Source organism: Miscanthus floridulus, chromosome 7 (genome assembly GCF_019320115.1).
Source record: "Miscanthus floridulus cultivar M001 chromosome 7, ASM1932011v1, whole genome shotgun sequence".
Taxonomy (NCBI): domain Eukaryota; kingdom Viridiplantae; phylum Streptophyta; class Magnoliopsida; order Poales; family Poaceae; genus Miscanthus; species Miscanthus floridulus.
This window is the reverse complement of record NC_089586.1, coordinates 3,347,814-3,356,946: the sequence shown is the minus strand read 5'-3', so window position 1 is coordinate 3,356,946 and position 9,133 is coordinate 3,347,814.

The window sequence follows — 9,133 nt, the reverse complement described above, 5'->3', positions numbered from 1 at the left end:
AAGACCCTAGATATCCTAATCATGTTTATAGGTTGTCCAAGGCGTTATATGGACTTAAGCAAGCCCCAAGAGCTTGGTATGAGTGCCTTCAGGACTTCCTCATTGAGAAGGGCTTCACCATTAGGAAGGTCGATACCACACTATTCACCAAGAAGCTTGATGGGCACATCTTCATTTGTTAAGTGTATGTTGATGATATCATCTTTGGATCATCAAATGAAGAATCTTGCAAAGAGTTTGGTGAATTGATGTCGAAGAAGTTCAAGATGTCAATGATTGGAGAGCTTACATTCTTTCTTGGTTTTCAAGTCAAGCAAATGAAAGAACGGATTTTCATCTCTCAAGAGAAATATACAAATGATCTTCTCAAGAGATTCAAGATGGGTGAATATAAGCCAATCAAGACACCAATGCCAACTAATGAACATCTCAACCTAGATGAGGAAGGTAACACGGTTGATCAAACTCTCTACCACTCTATGATTGGTAGCTTGTTATATTTGACCGCATCTAGGCCCAACATCATGTTTAGTGTGTGTATGTGTGCTAGATTTCAAGCTAATCCTAAGGAAACTCATTTAATTGCCGTAAAAAAAATCCTTAGATATCTTAAGCACACACCAAGCATTGGCCTTTGGTATCCCAAAGGAGCAATATTTGAGTTAGTTGTCTATTTTGATTTGGATTATGCCGGTTGTAAAGTTGATAGAAAAAGCACATCCGGAGGGTGCCATTTGCTTGGTAGATCACTTGTGTCTTGGTCCTCCAAGAAGCAAAATAGTGTGGCCTTGTCCACCGCCGAAGCGGAATACATTGCCGCGGATGCTTGTTGTGCACAAATACTTTATATGAAACAAACTTTGCTAGACTATGGTATAGTTCTAGAAAAAAGTACTTCTTTTATTTGACAATGAAAGTGCGGTAAAACTTGCAAATAATTTGGTTCAACACTCTCGCACCAAGCACATAGATATTCGCCATCACTTTCTTAGAGATCATGTTGCTAAAAATGATATATCACTAGAAGGTGTAAGGACCGAGGATCAATTGGCGGATATCTTCACTAAACCACTAGATGAGGCAACATTTTGTAGATTGCGGAATGAGCTCAATGTGCTTGATTTTAGCAACTTTACTAAAAGATGAGCTTGTGTTGTCCCTTGCATTCATTGTAATATACAACATGTTTAATTTATAATAATGCATATAGGGCTTGTCTAACATGGTTAAGATAACTACTGAAAAGCGTGAAGAAGCTTAACCTTGGATCAAACTTGACAAGCAACCAGATTTACTTTCAAGTATTACATTACATATGCATGAATATTGTTTTGTCATTTATCTTCAATTTCCCTCTTATTGCCTATTTTCTTAAAAAGAATTATAGCCTAAGGCAAAATATTTTTGAAAAACATGAGGGTTTGATAGAGGTCACTCACATCAGTCCCAATTGGTGTTTAGATCTTATTTGAGTTGGGACTTGATTGGGAACAGGCAGGACGAAGGACTTTGAAGATTCGCTGGAAAAGGAGTGACCGGACGCTACATCGAACACTGATGTCCAGCATCCGGTCAGTTCATAGGAGGTGAACAGCTACCGAGAAGGAGTGACTAGATGCTGAAATAGTGTTTTCCCAGCGTCCGGTCAGATGGAGCTTCAGCGTCCGGTCGATCAAGAAGGCGTCAAGGCAAGGTGACCGGACTCTGGCTGCGTCCGGTCGGTGTCCACCGGACACGTCCGGTCATGATTCGAGAGGATTTGGACCTCTCTAGAATCGACCGGATGCTGGGTGGCAGCGTCCGGTCGCTGCCACCGAAGCGTCCGGTCAATAGGATTCGTGCGGCATACGAACTCTTTTCCTCTTTCCTTATCCAATCCTGCGGGGGACCCTTTATAATCATAGCGCCACCTCGGCCAACTCTGCATCTGCGCTGTCATCGCCATGATCCATCCCTAGCCACCGTCGTAGTTGCATCCGCACCATGCTCCTCTGTGCCGCTCCCGCACAGCCACGCCAGCAACGCCGCCGTGCCCCACGACGCCATCCCCGCGTGCCCACGCATCTCCTCACACCGCCATGCTTATTGCCCCATGCCATAGTGAAAGGTCCTTGTTTGGTTTTGGTAATTGAGTGACAACTTAGGTGGACTAATTGTGTTTATGTGAGATACATAGGTGATTAGTCCACAGGTACATGTGTGTGAGCAACATATGCCATGAAGGTGAAATGGCTTGGAGATGTTGCAAAGCTCACACATGTGATGATGAAGGAGCTTAAATGCACATGAGAGATGACATTGAGTCATGTGATCAAGGTGGAGAAGATCAAGACAAGACTTGGCTTGATAGACCGGTTGCAAGCGTGAAGGGCAAGTCAAAGGCTTTGGAGTGATGGACCGCGTGGCGGTGAAGCTTGAGCAAGACTTAGCGCCGATGGACGATGGCAACGATGAAGAGCAAGTGAAGTCAAGATTGATGAACCAATATGATCACGTGATGATATGAAGTAGATCATATCATTGTTGATTGTGTTGGTGCATGTGTTGCATCGACATTGAAGGTGATGGAATGGAATGCGCAAGGCAAAGGTATAACCTAGGGCATTTCATTTCACCGGTCATAGGTGTGTAGAGAAGTTTATGACCGGGTTTAGGATAGATGGCCGTACTATCAAGAGGGGCAAACTTATTTGCATATCGGTCATCTAGTGCCACTCGAGTGATCTAACTTTGCATCATCGCTAGGATCGAGTGGCGTGGCAAGTTGAGTGGCTAACATCCTTTGGGAAATAATTGTGAAAAGCTAACACACATACACATGGTGGTGTACACTTGGTGATGTTGGCACATTTACAAAGGAGGTGGTGTTTGCAGGGGTGAGATGGGTTTGGGTCCCTCTCTCTTTCAGGAAAATGGAATGCCTATTTTCTATTGCGCCGGATGCAAGTTCTTGTGGTTGGCACATTGGAGCAAGGGTGAAGAAGTTAGAAGTGAAAACGAGTTGATCGTGAAGACGCTGGCGTCGGTCAACTGACCGGACGCTGGGTCTGAAAGCACCAGACGTTGGTAGGGTGTGTCTGGTCAGGCTGACGTATGGTAACGCAGAAGCTGGAGTGTGACCGGACGTTGGGCTGCGTCCGATCAAGTGTGACCGGACACGTACGGTCGAGGTCGGAACCTTACTGGAAACGACCGGATGCTGGGGGTTCAGCGTCTGGTCAGTTGAAGCTACTGCATCTGGTCAGGTCAAGTGACCGTTGGAATCGGGACACGTGGTCGTCTGCGGGCGACCGGACGCTGAGGTCCAGCGTCCGGTCAACACGATCGGAGCGTCCGGTCGGCCCAATTTTTGCCCAGTGAAGGGGTAACGGCTAGTTTAGCCCTTGGGGCTATAAATAGAAGTGGCCTTTGGCCATGGCCGAGAGACAGCACCTAAGGGGACTTAGTGTCCATGCTTATGAGTGCTTGGGAGCCCTCCATCACACATATACTTGATAGTGATCATTCGATTGTGTGAGTGAGCGATTCTAGTGCGATTGCATCATGAGGTTGCATCGAGTGGCACTAGGTGATCGAGTTGCAAGCCGGTGGTGCTTGTTACTCTTGGAGGTTGCCACCTCCTAGATGGCTTGGTGGTGGTCTCCGTCGAAGCGCGCAAGAAGCTTGTGCGGCGCTCTGGAGAAGTGCTTGTGAGGGGCATTGTGCTCGCCCTGCGGGAGCCACGAAGAGCAACTCTAGTAAAGCGTGTCATTGAGCTACCCTCACTTCTGGGGTAGGTTCTTGCAGCGCTCGACGTGCGGGCTTAGCGGTTGATGCTAATTAGCCGCTGAACCACCAAGTGAGGGGTCGACACAACGGGGACTAGCGTGTTGGCAAACACGTGAATCTCGGGAGAAAAATCATCGTGTCAACCTTATTCTTCCTGTTGGTTTGCATCCACGTTACACAAGCTTGCAATTACTTTTATACATATTAAGCTTGTGTAGTTGCTCTTGTAATTAGATAGCTTGTGTAGCTTGCTAATTACCTTCTTGCTTGTGTAGCATAGAAGTAGCTCCCTTGCGTGGCTAATTTGGTTTTAGTAACCTTGTTAGTCACATTGCTTAGTTTGTGTAGCTAAGTTTTTGCGCTCTCTAATTAGGCATTGGTTGCCTTGTTATTGAGCATTGCTAGTGAGCTTAGTTAGCTTTGTGCTTTTGCTTACTAGCATGTGTAGGAGCTCACTTGTTGCTTAAAGTACTAGTGGCATAGGTTTGCGTAACCTTGCTCCTAGAATTGTTTAGGAGAGCTCTAACTAGCCCAGCACCTTTGTTGCATAATTGTTATCTTTGCAAGGTGCTAGTGAACATATATAGTGGGGTATAGTCTTGGCTAGACCGATAGTTTTAATTCCGCATTTGTATCGGTTAGCCGACACGATTAAGTTTTAGAAAAGACTATTCACCCCCCCTCTAGTCCACCATCTCGACCCTTCACATAGTGTCGCCGCAGTGCCCTGCTCGCACCACAACCACAGCGCCGACACCGCTTGCCCTAGCGCTGACATCATCCCGTGCTCCAGCTCCGCTGCCGCTTGCCCTAGCGCTGACGTCGTCCCGTGCTCCAATGCTGCCGCCGTGCCCTAGGATTTGCCTCTGCTCCACACACTTGAGCCGCATTGATCACTACCCACATCGCTAGATCCATCCAGTGGCAAGTTGCGATGTTTGAACCTAACCCTAGCCTCGTGTTTCGGTGGTTCCCCATGTGTCGTTTCTCTTCTCAAATCGATGGTTCATCAGGTAGCAAGCCCACGTTTCTATTTCGTACCTAATTGCTTGCTTTCATAGGGTTTCATACCTCTAGATGCATAATTAAAATTATTTGTATATCCTATCTATTCTATCATGCAGCGAGTCGATGCCATTGAGATCGTGTTTGCAGTTGTCAGTCAACTCGGGGCCAAGCTCATGAGTACAGATCAAGGCCAAGCCTTGAAAGTGTCAGTAGCAGTTGATCTTTGTCAGAGGCAGTAGTCCTTGTCAGATGGCTCATGTCAAGAATGCCGGAGGTGGTCCAAGTGATGAGGATCTGAGGCGTCTGCCTCGCTTGCCTATAGATCCAAAAGGCAAGGCAATAAAGAAGACAGCAACAAAGAAGCACAAGTACCCAGATACAGAGATAGCTAGAGCAGCCATAGTTGTAGAGGTTGCAGAGCATGCCGAGAGAGGAGGTGCTTGCACTGGAGTATGGATTGCTGATCAGCTTTCACCAGAAGCAAGGGCTACACTTGAGCAGGTTGAGCGCCTTCATGGTGGTCTAGCTGGGACTCTCATGATTGGAGGTCGGCGTGTTGCCATCGATGAGGGTTAGCCTTAGGGGGAGTCACAGTAGCAGGCACCGTCAATAGAGCAGACTTAGGAGGGACAGCAGGTCAAGGAGATAGAGCAGGCACCTTAGCCATAGCTTCACTGCTCTAGTCGTACCCGTGCTCTAGTCACGCCAAGGGTAGATACATAGCAGAGGGGTTCTCGTTCACCATCTAGACCACAGGGTCTGCTTCCTATGACACACTTGGACTTGAGGGCCACCACGGCCAAGCAGGTGCAGCAGCTTAGGTTTGTGGAGTTTGAGCAATGGTTCCACCAAGGAGGGATGACAGAGCATCAGAGGACTTCTACATACCACTCCAGGAGGATTTCTACAATACATATCTTATCAGTGGAGTTGTATTCAGACCTCAGAGGGTGTGCAACATTGAGTCTATAGTTGCAGTAGCTGGAGAGCACATTCACCCCTACCTTACATATCTGCCAGGGCTGACAGACTTGATTGGATGGACATGATTATATGTTCCATCTTGGGTCCATCAGTTCTATGCTACACTATGGATTGACCCACAGCATATATACATTCACTTTGCATTCAGAGGCAGAGATTATAAACTGATGAGCACTAGGGTCAGGGAGATACTCAGGCTTTAGGAGCAGCCTGTTAGGTTACATGATGTTTGCTATGGACAGACAGTGCCTCCTAGACGCTCTCATGGCGGTATGGTGCCTCCCATAGATTTGGTTCACCACTGCTTCAAGGAGCCTTTTGGCGAGGGGTTGAGCAGGACTCCTAGTGATCTCACTCCTACAGCTAGAGTGCTGAATGCCATTATGAGGAGGACCCATTATGAGGAGGACCTTGATTCTGAGGATGGTGTATCGCGAGGGCTTGACTTGCTTATAGCTATGGCTTCTCAACTCTCTGATGCAGCAGATAGTGTTTGACATTTGGGATCTCCTTCTTTCAGAGATAGAGGATACTATTGCTGAGGGGTTCAGAGGTCATCGACAGTTGCCCTATGCCCATTGGATCACATTTCTTATTCATAAGGCAGTTATAGTGAGGCCGCCTGAGATGCTAGATGAGTATAGTGGTGCTACTATAGAGTTCCCTACATACAACCTAACTCAGATGATCCACCATAGTACACCATAGGCACCTAGTCAGCCGTGCCATCATCCAGATATACTAGAGACTATAGCCCAGCAGATGCTATTATCAGGGGTATTGTAGCTACTGAGGAGGAGGAGCTTGCTCAGCAGGAGGGGATGATTGAGAGCGACCCCAGTGAAAGCTTAGACAAGGACTACCAGGACATTCCTCAAATGTCTACATGTCGACATGATCATGAGGCCGGCAGCTCCAGTTTAGCTCCACCTACACCACAGACAGACCTCGCTCTCCTTGCTATACTTGAGCGGATGAGATAGGATCAGACACGCCAGGCTCAGGAGACCGCTGCCACTTCTGCACAGTTCTAGACTCGGCAAGATGAGTTTTAGAGACAGCAGCTAGCTATTCAGCAGCAGATGTAGGCTCTATAGTAGCAGCAGCAGCAGCAGTAGGCCATGCATCACCAACAGATCCTCATGTAGCAGTAGCTACTTGGATTTATGCAGCATGTTGTGACAGCTATTGGGGCTCCACCGCCATAGCCTTCGCCCTAGCTTGGTCAGATGGCCACTACTTCTATGACTCCAGCTTTACATCCTAGTGGGCTTCAGAGTTAGGGATAGCCACCAACATAGTTTGCTTCACCTACAGAGCAGGTGTCCCAGTATTTTGCTTCGCTAGTGATAGCCCTGTAGTTCACACCTCTTTAGACGGGCTTCACACCGGCTGAGATGTCCTCACTGCTAGTGCCAGAGCCTACAGTGTCCAGGAGCCTTGGTGCATCCTTCAGTGAGTTGACAGGGCAGCCCACTCCTCCATATCTACATGTCCCAAGTCCTTCTATAGCTGCACCTATTACCAGGACTACAGAGATGCTCCCTTCCTAAGTGTCATCATCAGAGCCAGTTGCTATAGTTATCCCTGTAGAGTCTACAGTAGCTCCAGTCTCTGATCCGACCCAGATTGCTTTAGCTTCACTACCAGCTATAGAGGGTTAGACTACTCAGAGCTTAGGGTCCAATGATGATGGTGCCCAGTTCTAGCTTGCTCCTCATACCTCAGCGCTCGACTCGTCCGCTGCAGCCCCACCGACCGACCCTTAGGTTTTGGTGTTTGACGCCAAAGGGGGAGAGAGATTGAGTATGTTAGACTTAGGGGAGCGACATATCTAGGGGGGGGAGCTTAGTTTATCTATTAGCTTATCTATTACATTTGGAGTTTTTATATGTGATACACTATTATGCATTCGTCGTGTGCTTACTTTTATGCATTAAACTATTTATGTGATAATGATATCTATGCAATCATGATATATGACATGTGTGCTCTCTACTTTGAATTATTTACATGTCATATCATTTGTGCTAAGCTCATTTGCTCTTGCTTCCACGTTTTTACTCCAATACAAATGAGCTTTATTACTAGTACTCATGCTTATTTCATATTCTTTGAGTACATCATGTTGGCTTGGGTCATATAAGCTTCCCTAACACTTTTGTTCTTATTGCCAAAAGCTTATATGAATCAAGCATGTCAAAAACCTAATCTCTTTCACATACTCGAGGTGGTATTGTCATCAATCACTAAAAAGGGGAAGATTGAAAGCATCTAGGCCCCTAGTTGGGTTTTAGTGATTAATGATAATACATGATTACTGTGACTAATGTGTGTTTTGTAGAGGCAATTAAGTTAGGTCACGGTAATAGAGATTGATTGGGCTATCATGATGGTCATGCCCCTATGATGGAAATCATTTTGGTTTTTAAAGGATGGACGACAAGGTTAAGGATGGACTAGTTCTAAGTGTTGATTAGAGTTGGAGTGACACTTAGAGTAGTTTATGACTTTGTTTTTCCTTTGGTCATACTATTAAGGGGGGTACGAATGGGTAGCTTGACCTAGGTGAGTCTAGTGGGTTAGGTGTGGTGCACACTTGCTAAAACTAGCACTAGGTAGCTCCAAAATAGTCCTTAGATCCAATGGATCAAACTTCATTCACATGTGATCGAGAGTTGGAAGTGAATGGAGGGTCAAATACTGACCGGACGCTGGCTTCAGTGTGACTGGACGCTGGCTTAGGGTCCGGTCAGTTCATTTGACCGAGGTGTTTTCGTCTGGTGCAACCGAACGCTGAGAGGTCATGTGACCGAACGCTGAGGGCTAGTGTCCGGTCGACTCCAGTAAGGTTTCAAAAAGGGAAAATTTCGACTGAACATGTCCGGTCAGTGCTGATCGGACGCTGGCCAGCGTCCGGTCACACTGTAAACACTAGAGTTTGGGGTAAACTGACCGACGCGTCTAGTCAACATGACCGGAGTGTTTGGTCACCCCGCAGAGGCACATAACGGTTTGTTTTTCAGCCCATGTTATAAATACCACCTCCATTCATGTCTGGGGGTACTTTTGCTCATTCCAATAGCTGAGAAACATGTTTGAGAGTGCCAAGAAGAGCAAGGTCCTAGTGAGGTGATTGAGATTTGAGAATCCCAAAGAGAGCCCTCATTAGCAAAGCAAGAGTAGCAAAGTGTGCATCCACCCTTCTCATTAGGCTTGTCGTGGTCAAGTGAGAGTTCGTGCTTGTTACTCTTGGTGATCGCCATCACCTAGACGGCTTGGTGGTGATTGGGAGCTTGGTGATCATCCGGTGGAGCTTGTGGGTGACCCAACTCAAGTTGTGAGCGGTTGTGGGTGATTCACCGCGACAGAG